At 43.5% G+C, this 22677-nt stretch overlaps 1 long non-coding RNA gene across 1 annotated transcript; it reads left to right on the forward strand.

The window, feature by feature from the left end:
• The first annotated feature begins 15982 nt into the window (after window positions 1-15982).
• Window positions 15983-17635, forward strand: LOC136951222 (uncharacterized). The gene is made up of 3 exons (XR_010877712.1): window positions 15983-16044; window positions 16697-16822; window positions 17048-17635. It is a non-coding gene; the product is annotated as an uncharacterized lncRNA (long non-coding RNA).
• Window positions 17636-22677: the final 5042 nt, after the last annotated feature.

Raw genomic sequence — 22677 nt, forward strand, 5'->3', positions numbered from 1 at the left:
CCATGAGGCGTTGCCTCGACAGGCTCACATCCACAGTCCATGCTCTTATGGTTCTTCCCTTTGGCACTTATTTTGGTTGTTCACAATATGTGCTTCATGTGTTGGCTACCCGCAATGTTTTTGGGGCTATCTTGTTGTTATTATCAGTGACCTATGCACTTTGTAAAGCTCTCTCTTGGAAGTCGCTTTAGATAAAAGCGTCTGCTAAATGAATAAATGTAAATGTAAGATGATAGCGTCCTCATGTGATCCACTGACGTGCGGTGATGTCAGTAAGAGGCTAGGCACTGAGTTATGAAAGCCAGATTACCTAATTTACTGTTAGGTAGGGTGACCAGATTTGAGTTTGTGAAAAACTCGAATCTCAAATCCAAAACTTGTAGTTTGTGAAAGACCCAGAGAAACACATATCCGACGAGGCAAAATCCCGGACAATTTTGGAATCCCTGCCGGACGCATTTTTAGGTCTCAAAAAGAGGACATGTCCGGGTAAAAGAGGACGTCTGGTCACACTACTGTTAGGCTAATATGTAAAAAACAGTAAACGCAGTAAACGGTACAAGCAGTAGCCTACAGCCGCTGACTATTAGCACAGCCACATAGCCAATCTTTTATTCCATACCAGTCAGTTTGAAACGATCGAAAAAAATGTGTCCCTTTTGCTGCAGTAGTCCATTTAAGTCTGGCGTAGACCTCCCTCTTGCTGTTAACTCCTTTTTTGAATAAAATCGATCTTGGAGTAATTCCTCAACTCTGTGATATCGGCACACACCGCTGCTGTCATTTTGACTTGAATTTCGCGGGGATTACGTTTACAATGTAGCTGGTGTAATGACGTCAGCTGCGCAAATGTCCAGTAATATCTCGATTTTAATTGGTCCATGTTTGATACGTAACGTAGGTGATTACTGGCATAACATATTTACGTGCAAAGGCACAGCAGAGTTGTGTTTTTCTAAGTACATTTTGAAGAATACAGTATCAGTTTTTCGCTTGTAGTCCGCAGTGAATGGCTGTTTATTCTACAATTTTTGTTGTATAAAGATTATGCAACTGCTACATTTGTCATCGTAACATCTAAACAATTGGAATAGCACACATATTGCATATATAAATCACAAGACTAAACAGTAAAAATATAAATACAAGTTTATTAAATAAAATGATTTAATAAACATTTTTACGTTTGGCAGTGCCTACCTTGCCTACCCAGACTGCACGACACTGATGTGATGCTTTAGGTATTGGCTGTTTTAGCGTTTCCACCAAACAACAGTGCCACCCTCAGGCTGACAGTAATATTTCAGTGAAGCTGACCTGGCTATGGAGCATTCATAAAATATGTATAACATTTTTTAATTTTAAGTATTTTAATTTGAATGTATATTGTCACACTGTGAGTGAAACAGTTAGTGAAGCATGTAAAAAATATTTTGTAAACATTTATATTGTATTTTTGTAACTATGATTTATGGCATGTTTCAAGTGCACCTACGGAACGAGCTCCAACATAAGCCTGTGCTCTGGTATTTTCTTTTGGGTAACACGTGTGGGACTGAACTGTGAGCACTCTGCAAGGACTCAAATGATAGTGTAATGTTCTCTTCTGTGCATGGTTTGAACAAAACAAGAACGTTTAATATTCTGATATTAATGTGATGTGATTGGTAGTACCATAAGTGATTTTTGAGTGAAAGGTGCATTTACAAATTTGGTAGTGAAGTAGGATTTATGGCATGTTTCAAGTGCACCTACGGAACGAGCTCCAACATAAGCCTGTGCTCTGGTATTTTCTTTTGGGTAACACGTGTGGGACTGAACTGTGAGCACTCTGCAAGGACTCAAATGATAGTGTAATGTTCTCTTCTGTGCATGGTTTGAACAAAACAAGAACGTTTAATATTCTGATATTAATGTGATGTGATTGGTAGTACCATAAGTGATTTTTGAGTGAAAGGTGCATTTACAAATTTGGTAGTGAAGTAGGCCTACCTTTAAGAGGACTGATATTTATATTCATTGTATTTCAATTATTTCCTTTTGTCATCATTCATGTGTTTCTAGAGAAATGTCATAGGTGATTTAAACTGATCGTAAAGTTTCTCTAGTGGAGGCTTGAAAATAATAGTACCGGTAACTGGATATTGCCATATTTACACTTCATTGGTAAGCGTTTATATATTTCAGCCAGCTCACAATTCAGCTGCTGGGAACCCAGGTTCTAGTTTATCTTTATATTGATTAAATGTCCCATATGGCTAAGAAAAGTGTTACACACACCTACAGCGACGTAAAGTATGTACAATCACATATTTACAAACATACTCTCTCTCACACACACACATACACACACATACAGTCATATTTACAAACTCGCGTGCACACACACAGTGACCACACAACACTCGTTCGCTGAGTCACTCACGCACACACACAGATGCATTCTTCTGTATGCAGACACACACACTCACACATGCACACTCAGTAAACAAAAACTGGGAGTCAGGTGGCTGAGCGGTTAGGGAATCGGGCTAGTAATCAGAAGGTTGCTGGTTCGATTCCCCGGCCGTGCAAAATGATGTTGTTGTCGTGCAAAATGATGTTGCAAGGCACTTCACCTTACTTGCCTCGGGGGAATGTCCCTGTACTTACTGTAAGTTGCTCTGGATAAGAGCGTCTGCTAAATGACTAAATGTAAATGTAAACACATGTACTCTGTCACACACGCTCCCTTACTCACAGCTAGTTTCCTGCTCCTTCCCCCAGATAAACCTGTATCTCAAGATGGAAAAGAAGCCCAACAAGAAAGAAGAACTGAACATAGTGAACAATGTTCTGAAGCTCGCAACTAAACTCATGAAAGTAAGTAACCCTCAGCAATCGTCTTGTTAAAAAATTAAGATGTATTCCGTTTGCAGACGGGTTTATCCATGCAATGTACAGAGGGGGATTTGAACCTGCAACCTATGGTTTAGTAGCATTCACTACCACTGAGCTACTGTATCCCCATCCCCTGTATCACTGGTCTACATCTTTCACCAGGGACTGACTCATTTGTTACAAAGTTAGTACTGTAACTACTGTAACTGTGTCATTTTCAATTAACTGATGCATGGTAGGTGTAATAGTTAAAGTGCATCCAGAAAGTTTTCAAGGCGCTTCACTTTTTCCTCGTTACAGGTGTATTCCAAAATGGATTACATGTATTTTTTTCCTCAAAATTCTACACACAATACCCATAATAATAACGTGAAACAAGCTTTTTTTAAATGTTTGCAAATCTATAAAAAAAAAATTAACATACTTTTTTCACTTTGTCAAAAACAAGTCAGAATTCAACTTAAGATCCAAAGAGCTTGTATTTTCTTAAATGTATTTTATGTCTGTGATTCCAATACGTTCCGTGCTTTATCATGTCTGCCCTCTCCCCCTCCATTCCCATCTCCCTCAACCCACCCTCCTAACCCCTCCCCTACCCCAATCCCCGCTCCTCTTACTCCCCTCCTCCCCCCAGGAGTTGGACATCCCCTTCCGGCTGCTGGGTCTGACGGTAAACCCCCTGGTGTACAACATCTCCCGGGTGGTCATCCTGTCAGCCCTGTCCGCCGTGGTCAGCGACCTGCTGGGCTTCAATATCAGGGTGAGCTCCTCCCCCTTCCCTGCCCCCCACTAGTCTACAATTAGTGAGCATGTCGAATGTACAACCTCCAATGCAGGAGTTAGTCTAGAACTAGGTTGCGATGCTCCCCAGGAAACAGGCCCTAGCACCTCCCTGTAGAGCGCGTCAACATTCACCATACAGCGTTCTTCGAGAGGGAATCTTTGAGCTGATGTTGCTTCCTCTCTTTCTCGTCCGTTCCCCCAGCTGTGGAAGATCAAGCCTTGATGGGAACGTGCCAAACCAAACCACTGAGTGTTGGACACTGGAAAACTGGACCAGCCCCTGATGCCTGTCCAGACGGGGCCAGCCGACCTTTGACCTTTTGGCCTGTCTGTTCTGAGAGTGTGCGTACCTACTGACCCTCCACCCCTGCTTCTCCGTAGCTTCCCTGGCCCCTCGGAGCACCAGATCTCCCTGGACCACCGCTCGCTTCGGCCCCTCTGTGACAAATCCCTTCTCCCTGTCCCTGGATGCTGCTAGCTCTCCCTGGACACTCTGTTAGCTGTCCCTGATGGATGTCCTGGACAACGCTGGCTGTCCCTGTTATCTCTTGTTGGGATGGATGCTACTCGGGTTGCCATGACTACCGTACCTCGGTGTCCCCTTCGTCCCTAGCATGTCACAGCAGCCGCTGGCTGGCCAGACCAGCGCCAAGACGCCTGAACATCACTCTTACCAGTCTTCCTTCTCTGGCTTCTCGTCTGTCAAACTAGTTGCCAATGGGTGCCTTTCCCCAAAAAAATGGGTTGTGTGATTGTTTGGTTAAGACAAATGAATGTGTTCTAGATCCGAAATAGGCAGTGGTGGTGGAATTCTGCAGTGGCATATTACCGGTAGTGAAAGCAAAACGTCACGGTTATGGCGTGACCATGTGTGACCTTTTAGGCGTCATCGAGGTTACGCGACGGTATGTAGACTAGGTCACTGTGCTCCATGTGCTAAAATGTGAAAGCGATTTCAGCGAAACACTACACGGATTAACAAGATGCTATTAACTGCATTGATGCTTCTTTTTATTTAAGGGGAACCAGAGCGCTTTATTTATTTGCAGTTTCAGCGTTGCAATTACTTGCCGAGTGGTATCTACAGAACTACATTCTTGGGGCGAAATCGATTGCTTTTGTATTGAAGACCAATATTCATCAAAGATACTATGCACAGGCGAGATGATTTTGTACGTGCAACATAATAGGAATGTTTGCCTCAATCTTTTGGAAGATAAATAAATTGTCCTTTTTTTAAGAACAGCTGACTTGTCTGTGTTTAGTTCATGTTTTATTTGCCTCTGCAATAATATCCCAGCAGGCTCTGGGAAGATGTGTAATATACATTTAGAAGCTGTTTATTTAGTGACTTCCACTAAAGATGGAGAAGTGAGTAAACACAAGAGGGATGTTGGATGTTGGGGGCAGTGAGTTTTTCACTCATTAATTACCCAGACTGGGGCATCCCACCATAGTGTAATTTGTCACGCAATAGTTTCATAATAAACCGAAAATATTTGTACCCTTCTGGAAAATGTACATCAACCCTTGAAAAAGGACGGCTTGTCATCTCTGAATAATCTGATGATGATACCTGCACAGTTCTGGGGGTTTCATCAAAGACTGTATTCAACAAGTTTCTATATCCTTGTTTTTTTAAAGTTCAGGGGACACTTTGACTGAGGATTTCCAGAACATACTCTCTGTCAATGTGATATGAAAAACAATGAGAATGGGAACTGATTTTTTTCTTATCTGGCCATTTTCCTCTTTCCAAGAATGAAGCAAAGCACTCAATGTTTTGGTGTCCACACTTTTGCACATATAGTTTAATCTGCCATCTTTCATTGAACAATTGAGTCCTCCATACACACTGTTGTTGCAGGTATTAAACAATCATAGACATCGCTGAGGTACCTAAAAGACACCATCTATTTGGAAAGATTCTATCGGTCTGATCTGAGTTCTTTACTTTGATAGATACCATCCACAAAAAGGCACAGATCAAGTGTTCTGCGTATGTTTTCTTCATGCAGACCACGATGGTATTGGCTGTAGACTCGTCTGTTCTGCTCTGGAGCTGTAGAATGTGAGACCTTGCTAGTCCAAGGAGGACAAAAGGAACTCCACCTGCATTTCTAGGTTCCCAAGGACTTCTCCAGACATAATCTCAGGACAGCCATATAGATGGTGCTCAAAATCAAAGATGGCGTCCATCCATGACTGCATCTGGCTCTGAGAACACATTGAGACATCCAAAACATTTAGTACTGTAAATCTACAAAGACACAGTGAACACTGTCCAGGTAGAGTGTGTGAAGGGGAGAGAAAGAAAGAGTGTGAGACAGAGAGAAAGAGACTGCACCTTGATTCTTAATAAAAAGTTCTCAGATCTCTGGCTCCAGCTCTGTCCTGGTGGTCTGATGGACAGAATGACCCCAAAGAGCAGATGGAGGAATCCATTGGGCCTCTGGAGTAGCAGTAGAGAGACATGAGAGATGAGACACAGTCAACATAACAATAGGACTACAGAATGGTGGGTTGGACCAGCCAATAAGATTACACTATTATGTTTGTGTCTCTTACTGGGGCAGCATGGACTGTCTTGCCCTCCAAAAGGCCGAGCAGGATCATTTCAAAGAACAAATCAAGGAAATTGATTTGGGTGATCTGAAATCAAACAAGTGCATATTTTAAAGAACAGTATGACACAAAATGACAAAAAGATCAAAAACCTACATCACAACCTCCTTCATTGCTATGGAATGACTGGAATCTGATCTGCTGTCTGGCTACACCTACTCCTGATTGGCTAATTTCCTCCATCATAGCCTGTCTGTTTCCTGGCTCATTGATGAAGGAGACCAGGCGGTCATAGGCTTGCTGAAAGTCCCTCACATCCTCAAAACAGAAACGTAATAAAACTCACACCTCAAACTTCTTATTGAGTACAAAACACTAAGACTCATTGCCCTCTCTCTTTCTCTCGCGGTATTGTGAATTCTGTAGTTACCTGGTTATTGAGCTGAACCAGTAGACCAAGAACCATCCGCCCAGCATGGCTGATGTAGTTAAGGGACTTGTTGGTGTTGGTCAGATCCTGGAAAATATTGGAGAACCATCGGGACACTGTATCTACATGAAGTAAAATGTAGACACTCATGACAAATACTGTTTCTCGTTACCTTAAAGGTATTGCGGAGGGCAGCCAGTTTACCCTCAAAATCTGTGGTCCCTTTGTAGGCAAAATAGCTTCTGTATCAAGAAAATGAAATACTCATTGATATCGTGAGATGTACTGAAGAAGCACTTTAGGTTTCATTCTGTACACAGGAGAGTAGCAGGACTATTTTCATCCAGTATTCCTATAGAACTTACTGCATCAGGGGCACCTCCACAATTGGTTCCTCCACAATGTCCTCCTCAATATCCTGCAACACAAAAGCAACATTTGTCTCAATCTCAAGGCACCTTTCACTCAGTGGCCAGTGGAGTCACTGGCAGAGGTACAAGCCCATGTAAATGGAAAGACATTTTACCTGAGGAGTGTCGTCAAAGTGGGGAGAAGGAGCCGGGGGAGGAGGAGAGCCGTGAGGAGAGCGAGGTGGAGGAGGGTCACTGAAGGTGGACTCTGTGTTGGAGCGAGACCAGCTCGCCGTCCGTGTCTCACCTGCTGCCTCGGCGAAGCCCTCGAAAGTGGTCTCCCAAGGACTTCTCCAGACATAATCTCAGGACAGCCATATAGATGGTGCTCAAAATCAAAGATGGCGTCCATCCATGACTGCATCTGGCTCTGAGAACACATTGAGACATCCAAAACATTTAGTACTGTAAATCTACAAAGACACAGTGAACACTGTCCAGGTAGAGTGTGTGAAGGGGAGAGAAAGAAAGAGTGTGAGACAGAGAGAAAGAGACTGCACCTTGATTCTTAATAAAAAGTTCTCAGATCTCTGGCTCCAGCTCTGTCCTGGTGGTCTGATGGACAGAATGACCCCAAAGAGCAGATGGAGGAATCCATTGGGCCTCTGGAGTAGCAGTAGAGAGACATGAGAGATGAGACACAGTCAACATAACAATAGGACTACAGAATGGTGGGTTGGACCAGCCAATAAGATTACACTATTATGTTTGTGTCTCTTACTGGGGCAGCATGGACTGTCTTGCCCTCCAAAAGGCCGAGCAGGATCATTTCAAAGAACAAATCAAGGAAATTGATTTGGGTGATCTGAAATCAAACAAGTGCATATTTTAAAGAACAGTATGACACAAAATGACAAAAAGATCAAAAACCTACATCATAACCTCATTCATTGCTATGGAATGACTGGAATCTGATCTGCTGTCTGGCTACACCTACTCCTGATTGGCTAATTTCCTCCATCATAGCCTGTCTGTTTCCTGGCTCATTGATGAAGGAGACCAGGCGGTCATAGGCTTGCTGAAAGTCCCTCACATCCTCAAAACAGAAACGTAATAAAACTCACACCTCAAACTTCTTATTGAGTACAAAACACTAAGACTCATTGCCCTCTCTCTTTCTCTCGCGGTATTGTGAATTCTGTAGTTACCTGGTTATTGAGCTGAACCAGTAGACCAAGAACCATCCGCCCAGCATGGCTGATGTAGTTAAGGGACTTGTTGGTGTTGGTCAGATCCTGGAAAATATTGGAGAACCATCGGGACACTGTATCTACATGAAGTAAAATGTAGACACTCATGACAAATACTGTTTCTCGTTACCTTAAAGGTATTGCGGAGGGCAGCCAGTTTACCCTCAAAATCTGTGGTCCCTTTGTAGGCAAAATAGCTTCTGTATCAAGAAAATGAAATACTCATTGATATCGTGAGATGTACTGAAGAAGCACTTTAGGTTTCATTCTGTACACAGGAGAGTAGCAGGACTATTTTCATCCAGTATTCCTATAGAACTTACTGCATCAGGGGCACCTCCACAATTGGTTCCTCCACAATGTCCTCCTCAATATCCTGCAACACAAAAGCAACATTTGTCTCAATCTCAAGGCACCTTTCACTCAGTGGCCAGTGGAGTCACTGGCAGAGGTACAAGCCCATGTAAATGGAAAGACATTTTACCTGAGGAGTGTCGTCAAAGTGGGGAGAAGGAGCCGGGGGAGGAGGAGAGCCGTGAGGAGAGCGAGGTGGAGGAGGGTCACTGAAGGTGGACTCTGTGTTGGAGCGAGACCAGCTCGCCGTCCGTGTCTCACCTGCTGCCTCGGCGAAGCCCTCGAAAGTGGTCTTCACGTCCACCTCCTGTGGTTAGGAAACACAGAACATCTTTAGACGTTTAGTACACCGTTAAACAGTGACGACTCTCAACCGAACAAGACGTTTCGACAAGGATAGTGTCGTGCACCTGGCCATCCTCAAAGTACAAGAACTCCTTTCTTATGTTGATGCAGTAGGACGTCACGTGACTCATCTCTCTATCGAGTAACTAGGGAGGACAAAGCAGAACTCATCAGTTTATTACTAACTGATATCAAATCTGTGTCAAGCTGTCAACACTGAAGCAGCGTTGATGTCCGCTTGTGAACATTAGGTGTTCGACTGACCTGCACCCCTGTGACCTCCTGTTTGATGGTAGACACAGCCACCAATCCCTGAAAAAGACACACAGGAATACATTCAGTTTCCTCCAGGAACCGTAGGATCAGCCAGATGCTCTGGTTGGTGGCCTGTTCAGTCCTCAGTATTCTCTCACCTCAGGGGTCAGAAAGTCAATGTGGAGCTGTCTCTTCCACCACAGCTGGGTCCGTTGGTCCATGACTACACTGATCTTCTGCTCAACCTCCTCCAGGGTCTGTAAAGAGAGGGTTCCCTTAATATAAACGCAACATGTTGGGGATTGAACTTCAGTCTCCTAATTGCTAAGCCAAACATACCAACAGACCGAAAAGACATCCTTTGTTCCAAGGTTGAGATTAGAGCTTGTAACTCGCAGACAGGGCTGACTCATTAAGTGCGTTTCCACACTACCACGTTACCGTTGTGTGTGTGTGTGTGTGTGTGTGTGTAGTGGTCAATACAGAATCAGAGAAGTCCACATGACAGAGTTGTCTGAATTACCTGCAGTCGTCCGGTATTGCGCCTGGTGTTTGTGAAAACTGAGCCGTTCCAAGTATCCATGAGGGGTAGGTCCTCCTCAAAGAGTTCCTCCTTGTGGAACCTCTTAGATTTCTCCTCACTCAGGGAAGAGGCGTCCTTCTCCGGCTCAGGCAAGACAGGCTGCACAACAAGAGCCAAACAGTCACCCTAACTTGCAATTTAACACACTGTCCTTTGAAACAATCCTTTCAATCCTGTCTGTTTTGGTTTTCATTGTACTGCCGTGGCATACAAATAAGTGTAGATGCTAATAGTTTGGGCTTCTCATTCAGTTTATTTCGATGTTACTAAGATTACCTGTCCTCTGGAAAGGGTCAAAGCCTCCAAAGTCATTTTCCCAGCTACGGTGAGGTACACTTTGGGAAACTGTTTGGGCCAAACAGGGGCCATGAAGAAAGTCTGTGGCAGGGAAGATATTAAGACAATCAAGTACATCCTCTTGGTTGAGGGTGACTTCATGATTTAAACCAGTTTATTATTTATTTTTAATCTCCAGACAGTAAATAATGGACTAAGAATATGGAATGTGGAGTGAAATAGTTACCAGATTGTCCAGAGATATTAAGATGCTCAGTACCAGCTTCCCAGCATGAGTCAGTTTGAGAACCGGCATGGGTGAAGGAGCCTTCATGGCAGAGAGAAAAGTTAGAGAATCTTAGGACTTGTATGGAAAATCGTTATTTGTGTCGAGTATATTATCAGTGTGTTACGATGACATAACTAGCTATTGCTATTTGCCCATGTTCTTAGTGATACGTCTATGCACCCTCTCAAACCGCTAACCCCAAACAGAGGAGACTTACAGGAAGCCACACTGGCCTGTAAAGGACCAGTGGTCCAGACAGAGGGCTGAACAGAGGGAGCAGCAGCTCCTCCTCAATGACCTGAGGAGGAAGAGGACAGTAGGTGGAGGAGGTTTTTAATGACAGTCCAGCATGAAACAAGCAAACAGTAATCATGTTGTCCCCCCGCCAGTGATGTACTGTAGTTCCACCCTTGGGTCAGTCAGTGACCAGACCGCCCCCTAGTGGATTAAAGTCCACATTACTGTGTGACAACCTGATGCACACATGGAGACCGATCCATACTGTCCTCCCGATTCCATTGTGATGGGGGATAAAGGAATTGGTATGAACAAGCATCCATTAATGGTGAGATACAATCTAGTAGGTTGTGTTGTCTTACAGTGCTGGTTCTTCTGCATTGGCCATTCTCTGAAGAATTAAACCTTGATCTTGGTGAGTGGTCTGGAGTTTGGCCCTGGTCTGAAGATCTTTGCCTCGACTGAAAAGGGCAAAATGTTTAGGCCTTTAGGAGCATTATTTAAATCAAACAGGTATAAACTGTAACCAGAGATAGGATGTGATGTAGTAGGTTTTGTTGCTCAACTGTACAGTCTTTGTCCTTTCCTGTGGGGGACTGAGGGCTCTTTCTCCACTGCCCAAAGATCTGTTTCAGAGGCTTTAGTTTACGTTTGTTTGACTTGGCCTTCTTCGTGACTTTCTCTACCTTCATCAGACGGTGTCTACCGCCATCAGCTGAGAGGGAACTTTCTGATAGTTTGAACACAAAAAAGAATGGAATTAGCGATGTATCGTGAATTGTGTTTGTTATCCGGCAACTAGTTGTCCAAGGGCTCCTTAAACACTTACCATCATCTGTATCATCGTTTGTCTTCGCTGAGGAGGCAGACTTTCTTTTCATAGACACACAACAAGTCAGAAGGGAGAATAGGTGAAGAAATCTTGCAAGTGACTCTCCACTAGAGACCCCTGGGTCACTTTGGGCCTGACCCATTAAGCCAATAAATTGTTTTGATCTCAAATGTAAATAATCAAATAACTATTGCTATCTGTAATGAGAAACTAACTCTGCTATTTCATGATCTAACTGAAAACTCTGAAACTTCGAATTAAAGCTCAAGTTGTAGATGACATCATAATTGCAAGGCTCATTGTGACATAATGTCCATCATGTGTGAAAAAAAAATCAAATTGTTTACAAATTAAACTAGTCCGCTTTCAAGTATTCCAACGTGATATCAAAGGAACATAATAAATTACAGTAACACATTACAGTTTTTCACAATTGTTAACACACGTTTCTCAAAACAATAACGGCTTTCTCAAAACTGCACACACAAAACTGAAAAGCTCACACACAAAATGCTAAACCTGACACTCCTTTGCAAGATGACTCTTTGCCATCAAATCTCTTACCTGTTCACAAAATGCACTACCAAGCATTCACAGCACACAGTAGTGCAAAATTGAAAACACAATTCTAGAAATGGAACACACCATACGAATGACTCTGGGGAATCAGCCATTTCAACTTTTGTAAAATGTCTCAGTGTAGGCCTAATTTTTTCAAACATAAAACAGCACACATATGCGGCAAAAAAAGTTTTATTTCTGAACAGTACAGTACTGTCAACGGGCCTGCTCAACCCATTGCAGCACACAAAGTGATGTTCCCATCACGCTGGCCGGGGACCTCAACAATGGCGCGCTGGCCAATGACATTTCTGCCCCGGTGCCTCCTCTTCACCAGGTTGAATCCAACCTCATCAATGAATATGTATTCATATAGCTCATTAGCTGTGTCATGCTCCTGGATCCGCTGGAACAGACAGCATGATAATAATGCAAGTTATAGTATGGACACAGATGGGTCAACGCAGTGGACTACAGTGAGACACTGTAGAAAAGGAACAATATTGGATTACTGGTACAATACATGCGTGTCAGTGCTGAATGTATGGGACTTACAAGCACAAACTCTTGCCGTAACTCCTTGATGTGGTCTGTGTTTCAGTCGAATAGGACCCTGTACACTTGTTTCATCCGCATGGCATTCCTGGGGCATTCCTTTCCCCCATGTTTCTGAATGTGACATGGTCAGCCAGGATCCACGAACCATTTTCACAATGTCAGTCTCCTGTTCGGCTGTGAAAGTGCATGTTCTTCCTCCACGGTGTGGTTCTCTTTCAGTTCTGCAAAATACAAATACAGTGAGCACACTGTATTCTATTGATATGCAGTATTTCAGTACACAAGGCAAATATAATTCATACCTGTTCTCTATTCTAAAGGTTCTAATGATGGCCAGCCTCCCTCATGCTCAAACCATGGTTGAGCACATGGTCAACCATGGTGGCCCGAATCTCATTGGAGATCACCGTTCTCTTTCTTCTTTCTCCTCCTCCTCCTTCTTCTTCTCCTCTTCCTCCTCCTCCTTCTTGTCATCCTCCTCTTCCTCCTCCTTATCCTCCTCCTTGTCATCCTCTCCCTCCTCTTCCTTGTCCTCTTCCTTGTCCTCTTCCTTGTCCTCTTCCTTTTAATTCTGCAGTCCTGATCGCAAATTGCTCACCAGACCTAAGATTTGAATATTTGTGTGTTGTAGGTTGATGCTTTGAGAGCTTTACTTGAGAAGTGTGTTTAACAACTGAACATTGTGTGTAGTGTTTTGACAACAAGGTGATGTGTAATTGACATCAGTGTGTAAACAAGGAAAGTCAGAGTCTAATGCAGATAAGGGAGTGTGAAGTAGTGCCAAATTGGGTCAAGCAATTGGTACATGAAGTGAAGGTTGTGAAAATTGTGCCAAAGTTTTGCTTTTTGTGTGTTAACAATTGTGAAAAACTGTAATGAGGTGCTTCAACTAGAGTTAAAGCTGGTTAATGAATGGATCTTGGAAAATAAGATGAAGTTGAATGTTTTAAAAACTAAATGCATGGTTATAGGTTCTAAATATTCTCTCCGGACAGATCAGAAATTAAGCCTCTCTTTAAAGGGTGCTACTATGGAGCAGGTCAAAGAAGTCAAACTGTTGGGTGTCATTATTGACGAAACACTGTCATGGTCCACTCAGATTAAAAATTAGAAGGAGTGCTCATCTGCTAACCAACACAACAATTAGACTACTCATACAATCTCTAGTTCTGTCAAATCTGGACTACTGTCCTGTTATCTGGTCTAGTGCATCAAAGCAGGAACTTAATAAACTTCAGCTTGCTCCGAACAGAGCGGCAAGACTAACACTTGACTGCTCTGTCAGGAGTAGTGTGGAGGATATGCATGCCAGGCTGTCATGGGTGAGGGTGGATGAAAGACTGGCATGCAGCCTTATTCTGTTCTTAAATAATGTCTATTTCTCACAGAAACCCGTCAGTTTGTCTCTACATTTACATTTACATTTAGTCATTTAGCAGACGCTCTTATCCAGAGCGACTTACAGTAAGTACAGGGACATTCCCCCGAGGCAAGTAGGGTGAAGTGCCTTGCCCAAGGACACAACGTCAGTTGGCACTGCCGGGAATCGAACTGGCAACCTTCGGATTACTAGCCCGATTCCCTCACCGCTCAGCCACCTGACTCCCAGGTCAGGTCTGTCTCTACAGCTATCACATGTAAATGAGAGACATAGTTTTAATACTAGACAGGCACTAAGTGGTCACTTTACTCTTCCTCTACCCAGAACCAATGCACTTAAGAAAACGGTAATGTACAGAGCTATTGCATACTGGAATGTGCTCCCCTCATATTTGACTCTAACAAGAAATACATGTGATTTCAAAAGGAAACTTAAGGCAGCAATAATCAGAAATGAAATTAGAGTAGATTAGGTTATTATTTTAGGACAGAACACAATGATGTTTTAAGTCTGTTTTTGTTTGTTATTTTATTTTTACTGTAAATGTTGTTTTCTAAGTTTGAGTTTTTGTTCACCAACATTGATCATGTTGTACTGCATGTTATGATTTATATTGTAATGTTTTCTGCCTGAATCCCAGGAATAATAGTCTCCACTACGGTGTAGACTTATGGGGATCCTTAATAAACATAAACATAAACTGAGGCGTTTGCCTCGACATACCATGAGGCGTTGCCTCGACAGGCTCCCATCCACAGTCCATGCTCCTATGGTTCTTCCCTTTGGCACTTATTTTGGTTGTTCACAATATGTGCTTCATGTGTTGGCTACCCGCAATGTTTTTGGGGCTATCTTGTTGTTATTATCAGTGACCTATGCACTTTGTAAAGCTCTCTCTTGGAAGTCGCTTTAGATAAAAGCGTCTGCTAAATGAATAAATGTAATGTAAAAAACATTTATATTGTATTTTTGTCACTATGATTTATGGCATGTTTCAAGTGCACCTACGGAACGAGCTCCAACATAAGCCTGTGCTCTGGTATTTTCTTTTGGGTAACACGTGTGGGACTGAACTGTGAGCACTCTGCAAGGACTCAAAGGATAGTGTAATGTTCTCTTCTGTGCATGGTTTGAACAAAACAAGAACGTTTAATATTCTGATATTAATGTGATGTGATTGGTAGTACCATAAGTGATTTTTGAGTGAAAGGTGCATTTACAAATTTGGTAGTGAAGTAGGCCTACCTTTAAGAGGACTGATATTTATATTCATTGTATTTCAATTATTTCCTTTTGTCATCATTCATGTGTTTCTAGAGAAATGTCATAGGTGATTTAAACTGATCGTAAAGTTTCTCTAGTGGAGGCTTGAAAATAATAGTACCGGTAACTGGATATTGCCATATTTACACTTCATTGGTAAGCTTTTATATATTTCAGCCAGCTCACAATTCAGCTGCTGGGAACCCAGGTTCTAGTTTATCTTTATATTGATTAAATGTCCCATATGGCTAAGAAAAGTGTTACACACACCTACAGCGACGTAAAGTATGTACAATCACATATTTACAAACATACTCTCTCTCACACACACACATACACACACATACAGTCATATTTACAAACTCGCGTGCACACACACAGTGACCACACAACACTCGTTCGCTGAGTCACTCACGCACACACACAGATGCATTCTTCTGTATGCAGACACACACACTCACACATGCACACTCAGTAAACAAAAACTGGGAGTCAGGTGGCTGAGCGGTTAGGGAATCGGGCTAGTAATCAGAAGGTTGCTGGTTCGATTCCCCGGCCGTGCAAAATGATGTTGTTGTCGTGCAAAATAATGTTGCAAGGCACTTCACCTTACTTGCCTCGGGGGAATGTCCCTGTACTTACTGTAAGTCGCTCTGGATAAGAGCGTCTGCTAAATGACTAAATGTAAATGTAAACACATGTACTCTGTCACACACGCTCCCTTACTCACAGCTAGTTTCCTGCTCCTTCCCCCAGATAAACCTGTATCTCAAGATGGAAAAGAAACCCAACAAGAAAGAAGAACTGAACATAGTGAACAATGTTCTGAAGCTCGCAACTAAACTCATGAAAGTAAGTAACCCTCAGCAATCGTCTTGTTAAAAAATTAAGATGTATTCCGTTTGCAGACGGGTTTATCCATGCAATGTACAGAGGGGGATTTGAACCTGCAACCTATGGTTTAGTAGCAGTCACTACCACTGAGCTACTGTATCCCCATCCCCTGTATCACTGGTCTTCATCTTTCACCAGGGACTGACTCATTTGTTACAAAGTTAGTACTGTAACTACTGTAACTGTGTCATTTTCAATTAACTGATGCATGGTAGGTGTAATAGTTAAAGTGCATCCGGAAAGTTTTCAAGGCGCTTCACTTTTTCCACGTTACAGGTGTATTCCAAAATGGATTACATGTATTTTTTTCCTCAAAATTCTACACACAATACCCATAATAATAACGTGAAACAAGCTTTTTTTAAATGTTTGCAAATCTATAAAAACAAAATTAACATACTTTTTTCACTTTGTCAAAAACAAGTCAGAATTCAACTTAAGATCCAAAGAGCTTGTATTTTCTTAAATGTATTTTATGTCTGTGATTCCAATACGTTCCGTGCTTTATCATGTCTGCCCTCTCCCCCTCCATTCCCATCTCCCTCAACCCACCCTCCTAACCCCTCCCCTACCCCAATCCCCGCTCCCCTTACTCCCCTCCTCCCCCCAGGAGTTGGACATCCCCTTCCGGCTGCTGGGTCTGACGGTGAACCCCCTGGTGTACAACATCACCCGGGTGGTCATCCTGTCAGCCCTGTCCGCCGTGGTCAGCGACCTGCTGGGCTTCAATATCAGGGTGAGCTCCTCCCCCTTCCCTCCCCCCCACTGGTCTACAATTAGTGAGCATGTCGAATGTACAACCTCCAATGCAGGAGTTAGTCTAGAACTAGGTTGCGATGCTCCTCAGGAAACAGGCCCTAGCACCTCCCTGTAGAGCGCGTCAACATTCACCATACAGCGTTCTTCGAGAGGGAATCTTTGAGCTGATGTCGCTTCCTCTCTTTCTCGTCCGTTCCCCCAGCTGTGGAAGATCAAGCCTTGATGGGAACGTGCCAAACCAAACCACTGAGTGTTGGACACTGGAAAACTGGACCAGCCCCTGATGCCTGTCCAGACGGGGCCAGCCGACCTTTGACCTTTTGGCCTGTCTGTTCTGAGAGTGTGCGTACCTACTGACCCTCCACCCCTGCTTCTCCGTAGCTTCCCTGGCCCCTCGGAGCACCAGATCTCCCTGGACCACCGCTCGCTTCGGCCCCTCTGTGACAAATCCCTTCTCCCTGTCCCTGGATGCTGCTAGCTCTCCCTGGACACTCTGTTAGCTGTCCCTGATGGATGTCCTGGACAACGCTGGCTGTCCCTGTTATCTCTTGTTGGGATGGATGCTACTCGGGTTGCCATGACTACCGTACCTCGGTGTCCCCTTCGTCCCTAGCATGTCACAGCAGCCGCTGGCTGGCCAGACCAGCGCCAAGACGCCTGAACATCACTCTTACCAGTCTTCCTTCTCTGGCTTCTCGTCTGTCAAACTAGTTGCCAATGGGTGCCTTTCCCCCAAAAAATGGGTTGTGTGATTGTTTGGTTAAGACAAATGAATGTGTTCTAGATCCGAAATAGGCAGTGGTGGTGGATTTTTGCAGTGGCATATTACTGGTAGTGAAAGCAAAACGTCACGGTTATGGCGTGACCATGTGTGACCTTTTAGGCGTCATCGAGGTTACGCGACGGTATGTAGACTAGGTCACTGTGCTCCATGTGCTAAAATGTGAAAGCGATTTCAGCGAAACACTACACGGATTAACAAGATGCTATTAACTGCATTGATGCTTCTTTTTATTTAAGGGGAACCAGAGCGCTTTATTTATTTGCAGTTTCAGCGTTGCAATTACTTGCCGAGTGGTATCTACAGAACTACATTCTTGGGGCGAAATCGATTGCTTTTGTATTGAAGACCAATATTCATCAAAGATACTATGCACAGGCGAGATGATTTTGTACGTGCAACATAATAGGAATGTTTGCCTCAATCTTTTGGAAGATAAATAAATTGTCCTTTTTTTAAGAACAGCTGACTTGTCTGTGTTTAGTTCATGTTTTATTTGCCTCTGCAATAATATCCCAGCAGGCTCTGGGAAGATGTGTAATATACATTTAGAAGCTGTTTATTTAGTGACTTCCACTAAAGATGGAGAAGTGAGTAAACACAAGAGGGATGTTGGATGTTGGGGGCAGTGAGTTTTTCACTCATTAATTACCCAGACTGGGGCATCCCACCATAGTGTAATTTGTCACGCAATAGTTTCATAATAAACCGAAAATATTTGTACCCTTCTGGAAAATGTACATCAACCCTTGAAAAAGGACGGCTTGTCATCTCTGAATAATCTGATGATGATACCTGCACAGTTCTGGGGGTTTCATCAAAGACTGTATTCAACAAGTTTCTATATCCTTGTTTTTTTAAAGTTCAGGGGACACTTTGACTGAGGATTTCCAGAACATACTCTCTGTCAATGTGATATGAAAAACAATGAGAATGGGAACTGATTTTTTTCTTATCTGGCCATTTTCCTCTTTCCAAGAATGAAGCAAAGCACTCAATGTTTTGGTGTCCACACTTTTGCACATATAGTTTAATCTGCCATCTTTCATTGAACAATTGAGTCCTCCATACACACTGTTGTTGCAGGTATTAAACAATCATAGACATCGCTGAGGTACCTAAAAGACACCATCTATTTGGAAAGATTCTATCGGTCTGATCTGAGTTCTTTACTTTGATAGATACCATCCACAAAAAGGCACAGATCAAGTGTTCTGCGTATGTTTTCTTCATGCAGACCACGATGGTATTGGCTGTAGACTCGTCTGTTCTGCTCTGGAGCTGTAGAATGTGAGACCTTGCTAGTCCAAGGAGGACAAAAGGAACTCCACCTGCATTTCTAGGTTCCCAAGGACTTCTCCAGACATAATCTCAGGACAGCCATATAGATGGTGCTCAAAATCAAAGATGGCGTCCATCCATGACTGCATCTGGCTCTGAGAACACATTGAGACATCCAAAACATTTAGTACTGTAAATCTACAAAGACACAGTGAACACTGTCCAGGTAGAGTGTGTGAAGGGGAGAGAAAGAAAGAGTGTGAGACAGAGAGAAAGAGACTGCACCTTGATTCTTAATAAAAAGTTCTCAGATCTCTGGCTCCAGCTCTGTCCTGGTGGTCTGATGGACAGAATGACCCCAAAGAGCAGATGGAGGAATCCATTGGGCCTCTGGAGTAGCAGTAGAGAGACATGAGAGATGAGACACAGTCAACATAACAATAGGACTACAGAATGGTGGGTTGGACCAGCCAATAAGATTACACTATTATGTTTGTGTCTCTTACTGGGGCAGCATGGACTGTCTTGCCCTCCAAAAGGCCGAGCAGGATCATTTCAAAGAACAAATCAAGGAAATTGATTTGGGTGATCTGAAATCAAACAAGTGCATATTTTAAAGAACAGTATGACACAAAATGACAAAAAGATCAAAAACCTACATCACAACCTCCTTCATTGCTATGGAATGACTGGAATCTGATCTGCTGTCTGGCTACACCTACTCCTGATTGGCTAATTTCCTCCATCATAGCCTGTCTGTTTCCTGGCTCATTGATGAAGGAGACCAGGCGGTCATAGGCTTGCTGAAAGTCCCTCACATCCTCAAAACAGAAACGTAATAAAACTCACACCTCAAACTTCTTATTGAGTACAAAACACTAAGACTCATTGCCCTCTCTCTTTCTCTCGCGGTATTGTGAATTCTGTAGTTACCTGGTTATTGAGCTGAACCAGTAGACCAAGAACCATCCGCCCAGCATGGCTGATGTAGTTAAGGGACTTGTTGGTGTTGGTCAGATCCTGGAAAATATTGGAGAACCATCGGGACACTGTATCTACATGAAGTAAAATGTAGACACTCATGACAAATACTGTTTCTCGTTACCTTAAAGGTATTGCGGAGGGCAGCCAGTTTACCCTCAAAATCTGTGGTCCCTTTGTAGGCAAAATAGCTTCTGTATCAAGAAAATGAAATACTCATTGATATCGTGAGATGTACTGAAGAAGCACTTTAGGTTTCATTCTGTACACAGGAGAGTAGCAGGACTATTTTCATCCAGTATTCCTATAGAACTTACTGCATCAGGGGCACCTCCACAATTGGTTCCTCCACAATGTCCTCCTCAATATCCTGCAACACAAAAGCAACATTTGTCTCAATCTCAAGGCACCTTTCACTCAGTGGCCAGTGGAGTCACTGGCAGAGGTACAAGCCCATGTAAATGGAAAGACATTTTACCTGAGGAGTGTCGTCAAAGTGGGGAGAAGGAGCCGGGGGAGGAGGAGAGCCGTGAGGAGAGCGAGGTGGAGGAGGGTCACTGAAGGTGGACTCTGTGTTGGAGCGAGACCAGCTCGCCGTCCGTGTCTCACCTGCTGCCTCGGCGAAGCCCTCGAAAGTGGTCTTCACGTCCACCTCCTGTGGTTAGGAAACACAGAACATCTTTAGACGTTTAGTACACCGTTAAACAGTGACGACTCTCAACCGAACAAGACGTTTCGACAAGGATAGTGTCGTGCACCTGGCCATCCTCAAAGTACAAGAACTCCTTTCTTATGTTGATGCAGTAGGACGTCACGTGACTCATCTCTCTATCGAGTAACTAGGGAGGACAAAGCAGAACTCATCAGTTTATTACTAACTGATATCAAATCTGTGTCAAGCTGTCAACACTGAAGCAGCGTTGATGTCCGCTTGTGAACATTAGGTGTTCGACTGACCTGCACCCCTGTGACCTCCTGTTTGATGGTAGACACAGCCACCAATCCCTGAAAAAGACACACAGGAATACATTCCGTTTCCTCCAGGAACCGTAGGATCAGCCAGATGCTCTGGTTGGTGGCCTGTTCAGTCCTCAGTATTCTCTCACCTCAGGGGTCAGAAAGTCAATGTGGAGCTGTCTCTTCCACCACAGCTGGGTCCGTTGGTCCATGACTACACTGATCTTCTGCTCAACCTCCTCCAGGGTCTGTAAAGAGAGGGTTCCCTTAATATAAATGCAACATGTTGGGGATTGAACTTCAGTCTCCTAATTGCTAAGCCAAACATACCAACAGACCGAAAAGACATCCTTTGTTCCAAGGTTGAGATTAGAGCTTGTAACTCGCAGACAGGGCTGACTCATTAAGTGCGTTTCCACACTACCACGTTACCGTTGTGTGTGTGTGTGTGTGTGTGTGTAGTGGTCAATACAGAATCAGAGAAGTCCACATGACAGAGTTGTCTGAATTACCTGCAGTCGTCCGGTATTGCGCCTGGTGTTTGTGAAAACTGAGCCGTTCCAAGTATCCATGAGGGGTAGGTCCTCCTCAAAGAGTTCCTCCTTGTGGAACCTCTTAGATTTCTCCTCACTCAGGGAAGAGGCGTCCTTCTCCGGCTCAGGCAAGACAGGCTGCACAACAAGAGCCAAACAGTCACCCTAACTTGCAATTTAACACACTGTCCTTTGAAACAATCCTTTCAATCCTGTCTGTTTTGGTTTTCATTGTACTGCCGTGGCATACAAATAAGTGTAGATGCTAATAGTTTGGGCTTCTCATTCAGTTTATTTCGATGTTACTAAGATTACCTGTCCTCTGGAAAGGGTCAAAGCCTCCAAAGTCATTTTCCCAGCTACGGTGAGGTACACTTTGGGAAACTGTTTGGGCCAAACAGGGGCCATGAAGAAAGTCTGTGGCAGGGAAGATATTAAGACAATCAAGTACATCCTCTTGGTTGAGGGTGACTTCATGATTTAAGCCAGTTTATTATTATTTTTTTAATCTCCAGACAGTAAATAATGGACTAAGAATATGGAATGTGGAGTGAAATAGTTACCAGATTGTCCAGAGATATTAAGATGCTCAGTACCAGCTTCCCAGCATGAGTCAGTTTGAGAACCGGCATGGGTGAAGGAGCCTTCATGGCAGAGAGAAAAGTTAGAGAATCTTAGGACTTGTATGGAAAATCGTTATTTGTGTCGAGTATATTATCAGTGTGTTACGATGACATAACTAGCTATTGCTATTTGCCCATGTTCTTAGTGATACCTCTATGCACCCTCTCAAACCGCTAACCCCAAACAGAGGAGACTTACAGGAAGCCACACTGGCCTGTAAAGGACCAGTGGTCCAGACAGAGGGCTGAACAGAGGGAGCAGCAGCTCCTCCTCAATGACCTGAGGAGGAAGAGGACAGTAGGTGGAGGAGGTTTTTAATGACAGTCCAGCATGAAACAAGCAAACAGTAATCATGTTGTCCCCCCGCCAGTGATGTACTGTAGTTCCACCCTTGGGTCAGTCAGTGACCAGACCGCCCCCTAGTGGATTAAAGTCCACATTACTGTGTGACAACCTGATGCACACATGGAGACCGATCCATACTGTCCTCCCGATTCCATTGTGATGGGGGATAAAGGAATTGGTATGAACAAGCATCCATTAATGGTGAGATACAATCTAGTAGGTTGTGTTGTCTTACAGTGCTGGTTCTTCTGCATTGGCCATTCTCTGAAGAATTAAACCTTGATCTTGGTGAGTGGTCTGGAGTTTGGCCCTGGTCTGAAGATCTTTGCC

The sequence above is a fragment of the Osmerus mordax genome, chromosome 1 (assembly GCF_038355195.1).
Source record: "Osmerus mordax isolate fOsmMor3 chromosome 1, fOsmMor3.pri, whole genome shotgun sequence".
NCBI classification, from domain to species: domain Eukaryota; kingdom Metazoa; phylum Chordata; class Actinopteri; order Osmeriformes; family Osmeridae; genus Osmerus; species Osmerus mordax.